This window comes from Hemiscyllium ocellatum, chromosome 28 (assembly GCF_020745735.1).
Source record: "Hemiscyllium ocellatum isolate sHemOce1 chromosome 28, sHemOce1.pat.X.cur, whole genome shotgun sequence".
Lineage (NCBI taxonomy): Eukaryota > Metazoa > Chordata > Chondrichthyes > Orectolobiformes > Hemiscylliidae > Hemiscyllium > Hemiscyllium ocellatum.
This window is the reverse complement of record NC_083428.1, coordinates 36599779-36605190: the sequence shown is the minus strand read 5'-3', so window position 1 is coordinate 36605190 and position 5412 is coordinate 36599779.

Below are 5412 nucleotides of genomic sequence, written 5' to 3'. Positions count from 1 at the left end.
AGCTACCTTCTTTAACCACTGCAATCCAGTGCAGTCTTTGCAACAGGCACAGCAAGTAACTGTCATCTTTTCCCTCACGTTGAATCCCAAAGAAAATTGAATTTTCATTCTGACGAGGTTGTGCTATCTGTAAATAAATTATGAAGAGAATAATGGAATACCTGGGGGGTGATTACAAAGCAGTCAACTCATAAAACAGTTCAGGTGACCTTGTAAATGAGATCAAAAAGCTCAAGTGGTTTATAAGTGTTCTCTGGTCCCTGGTGTGATCGTGCAACCATTAAATCACCCCAGGGTATCTGTTAATTTTTCTATAATACAAAATGTACTCAAATGCTTAAAAGATTTGCGTTTAGTTTTGAGTCCAATTTTGTGACAATGTAGATGCTTGATGGTCTGGTTAATGCCAGAGAGTGACGATACTGAAAGATGAACAATTTTGACACCCTTTTATTCATTCCTGAGGTGTGGGCATCACTGGTCATTGCCCATCCCTAGCTGCCCTTGAGAAGGTGGGGGTGAGCTGCCTTCTTAAACCACTGCAAGTCTATGTAGGTTAGCCATGGGAAATGCCGGGTGATAGAGTAGTGGATGGGTGTTCTTCAGAGGGTAGGTTTGGACTTGTGGGGATGAATGGCCTGTTTCCACACTGTAGGGATTCTATATGCTGCACGTACACCCTCAATGTTGTTATGAATGTAGTCCCAGGATTTTGATCAAGCGACATGGAAGGAATAGCGATATATTTCCAAGTCGGGATGGTGAGTGGTTTGGCGAGGAATTTGCACATGGTGGCATTCCCATGTAACTAGTGTACTTGTTCTTCTAGGTGGTAGTGACCATTGGAAGATGGTGTCTAAGAAGCCTTAGTGAATATTTGCAGTGCATCTCGTGGAAGGTCCACATTGCTCCAAATGTGCATCAATGGCAGAGGGAGTCAATGTGGTGCCAATGAAATAAGCTGCTTTGTACGGAATGGTGTCAAACTTCCTGAGTGTTGCTGGAACTGTATTCATCCATGTAAATGGGAAGCATTCCATCACATTCCTCACTTGTGCTTTGTAGATAACATTACAGATTCGGAACGTCATAATTTATATTGCTATTACAATTCACTTTCTGGTCACTGGCAATCCCCAGGATGTTAATACAGGACAATTAGTAGTGATAATGTCCTTAAACATCAAAAAGTGATGGTTAGATTTTCTATTGTTGGAGATGGTCACTACCACAGTAATGTACTTTGAATGTTACTTGCCACTTTGCAGGTCAAAGCTGGAATTATCCTGATTTTCTACAATAGGACATAGGAGAAAGTGAGGACTGCTGATGCTGGAGAGTCAGAGTTGAAAAGTGTGGCGCTGGAAAAACACAACAGGTCAGGCTGTATCCGAGGAGCAGGAGAGTCAATGTTTTGGGCATAAGCCCTTCATCAGGAGGGGGAAGGTGGCTGAGCGATAAATAGGGGGTGGGGCTGGAGGTTAGGGGAAGGTAGCTGGGAAGACAATAGGTGGATGCAGGTGGCAGGTGTTTGTGGCAGATCGGTGGGGAGGATGGAGCGGATATCTGGGAAAGAAGATGGACATATAGGACAGGTCAAGAGGGCGGTGCCGAATTGGAGGGTTGGATTTAGGATGAGGTGGGGATGGGGAGATTTGGAAACTGGTGAGGTCCATGTTCATGTTGTATGATTGTAAGGTCCCGAGATGGAAGATGAGGTGTTCTTCATCCAGCTGGCAGGTGGCTTTGATTTGGCGGTGGAGGAGGCCCAGAATTTGCATGTCCTTTGGCAGGTTGAAGTGGTTGGCTGCAGGGCAGTGGGCTTGTTTATGTGTGTGGACTAGAGATGTTCCCTGAACTGCCAACTTGAGGAAGAATCTTCCACTTCAGGACCTACACCACATGGCAGCAACACTGACTTCACCAGTTTCCAAATCTTTCCAATGCCCACCTCATCCCAGATTCAACCCTCCAACTCGGCACCGCCCTCTTGACCTGTCCTACCTATCCATCTTCCTTCCCACCTATCTGCTCCACCCTCCCCATTGATCTATCACAATCACCACCTTCCTGCATCCACCTTTCCCCAACCCACCTACCTTCCACCCAGCTCCACCTCTACCCCCCCCCATTTAGCTCTCAGCCCCCTTCCCCCATCCACATTCCCGATGAAGGGCTTATGCCTGAAATTATGCCTCTCCTACTTCTTGGGTGATGTGCTTTTCCAGCGTCACACTTTTCGACATGACATGAGGACAGAGACATCTTAATATCCTAGCAGTCGCGAATGCTGCTGAGCATTGTGTAATCATCAGTAATCATCATCATTTCTGACTTTATGATGGAAGGAAAGATCATTGATGAAGCAGCTAAAGACTTTTAGGCCTTCTTTACAACAGTAAGGAATTCCTGAAGACATCTCCTGGAGCTGAGATGACTGACCTCCAACAACCACAACCAGTTTCCTTTGTGCCATGTATGATTCAAGCCAGCAGAGCTTTCCCCTTAATTCCAGTTTTGCTAGGATTTCTTGATTCCATAGTCGGTTGAATCCAACTTTGAAGTTAAGGATAGTCACTGTCACTTCACCTCTGGAATTCAACTCTTTTGTTCATACTTGAACCACAGCTGTAGAGGTCAGGGATTGAGTGGCCCTGGTAGAACCATTCAGATCAGCAGTGAGCAGACTATTTTCGATTAGATTCCCTACGGTGTGGAAATAGGCCCTTCGGCCCAACAAGGCCACACCGACCCCCTGAAGAGCAAACCCACCCAGATCCATTTCCCTACATTGACCCCTGATTAATGCACCTCACATTACGGGCAATTTAGCATGACCAATTCACCTGACCGGCACAGCTTTGGACTGTGGGAGGAAACCCACGCAGACACAGGGAGAATGTGCAAACTCCACATAGACAGTTGCCTGAGGTGGGAATTGAACCCAGGTCCCTGGCTCTGTGAGGCAGCAGCACTAACCACTGCCACCATATTGTTAACAGGCTACTCCTTGATAAACACTATTGATGACACCTTTCATCACTTTTGAGCTGATTGACAGCAGATTTCTTTGGGTAGATGCCAGTGTTATAACTAGACTGGAACAGCTTGGTAATGTGTACAGCAAATTCTAAATTCTTAGATTCTTACATCACAAAAAAGACCCTTCAGCCCATCGAGTCTGCACTGACATTACTACCACTAAAAGTTCACTAATCCCAATTTCCTGCATTTGTCCCGAATCCTCGAATGTCATGATATTTTAAGTTACTCATCCAAATATTTTTTAAAGGTTACAAGGTTTCCAGCCTTCTCAACCATCCCAGTCAGTACATTCTAGGCTCTCACCACCCTCTGAGTGAAAAAGGTTTTTTTCCCAAATCCCCTCTGAATCTTTTGGCCCTTGCCCTCAAACCATGCAACCATGCTCTCTTATGATTGACCCCTGAACCAAGGGGAACTGCTGCTCTATTCACCCTATCCATAATCCTCATGAACACACACACCTCAATTATGTCCCCCCCCCCCGCCTCCAATCTTCTCTGCTTTAAGGAAAACAATCCAAGCCTATCCAGTCTCTCCTTACAGCTCCATTTCTCCATTCCGGGCAACATACTGATGACCCTCCTCTGTACCCCCTCCAATGCTATTACACCCTTCCTATAGTGCGGTGACCAGAACTGTACACGCCCTCTATAAAATTCCACATTACCTTCTTGTTCTTCCTATTCACATGCTCTGCCACCTTCAGGGATGTATGAATAATTATACCAAGATCCCTCCATTCCTCTAAGTTACCCAATGTCCTGCTGTTCATTAAATTCCCCCTCATCTTGTTTCTTTTTCCAACGTGCATCACCTTGCACTTATCAGAGTTAAATACCATCTTCCACTGGACTGCCTATCAGACTAAGCCATCTATATTTTCCTGTAATCTACCACCATCTTTTTCATCATTCTACCAACCTTGGTGTTGTCTCCAAATTTGCTTAACAATCCCTCCACATGTTCATCTATATCATTTATGTATATTACAAACAATAAGGATCCCAGTGCCAAACCTTGGGGTACACCAATGGACACCAGCCTCCAGTCACTCAAACAGCATTCTCCACTGCCCTTTGTGTCCTATTGTTAAGCCAGATTCTGATCCATCTAGTTTGCCTCAATTCCATGTGCTTTCACCTTCTCAATCAGTCTCACATGTGGGACCATGTCAAAAGCATTGCAAACATCTATAAACTGCATCAACTGAACTTCCTTCGTCCACACACATGATCACATTTTCAAAAAAGTGGAAAAAATTTGTTAGCCATGACCTCACTCTGACAAAGCCACGCTGACTAATTAATCTATGCCTTTTCAAGTGGATATTAGTTCATTCCTTCAGAACTTTCTCCAATGTTTTCCCTATCACTGATGCAAGACTCACCAGTCTGTAATTTTCTGGTTCACCTCTAACACCCTTCCTAAAAGTTGGAACCACATTAGCTGTCCTCCAGTCCTCTGACACTTGCCCATGGCCAGAGAGGAATTATGTCAGAGCCTATGCAATTTCCTGCCTGTAGTGGTTCTGTTCGCCGAGCTGGAAGTTTTTGTTGCAAACGTTTCGTCCCCTGGCTAGGTGACATCATCAGTGCTTTGGAGCCTCCTGTGAAGCGCTTCTTTGATGTTTCTTCCGGTATTTATAGTGGTCTGTCCTTGCCGCTTCCTGTTGTCAGTTTCAGTTGTTCGCTGTAGTGGTTGGTATATTGGGTCCAGGTCGATGTATTTGTTGATGGAGTTTGTGGATTAATGCCATGCCTCTAGGAATTCCCTGGCTGTTCTCTGTCTGACTTGCCCTATGATAGTGGTGTTGTCCCAATCGAATTCATGTTGCTTGTTGTCTGTGTGTGTGGCTACTAGGGATAGCTGGTCGTGTCGTTTCGTGGCTAGTTGATGTTCATGTATGCGGATTGTTAGCTGTCTTCCTGTTTGTTCCTGCCTCTTCTCCCACAGCACCCTCAAATGCAATTCATCCAGGCCAGGGGATTTGCCTGTTTTTAAGCTTGACAGAACCTCCAATCCCTCCCCATTTCTTTGCCTTACCCTCTTGACACTCAACATAGCTAAACTCCCTCTGATTTGCTTCCTTTGGTGTAGCATGATATGTTTCTGTTTTCTTGATGTTCTGTGTCTCCTCCCTCTGCCAAACTAGTTTAAACTCCTCCCAACAGCACGAGCAAACTAACCTGCAAGGATGTCGGTTCCAGTGTGATTCAGGGGCAGACCATTTGTACGTGTCCCACCTTCCCCAAAAATGGTCCCAGTGATCCAAGAATCTAAATCCTTCCTCTTGCACCAACTCTTGAGCCATGCATTCATCTGTCCGATTTTCCTATTTCTAGATTCACTAGCAGAGATTACAAGCAT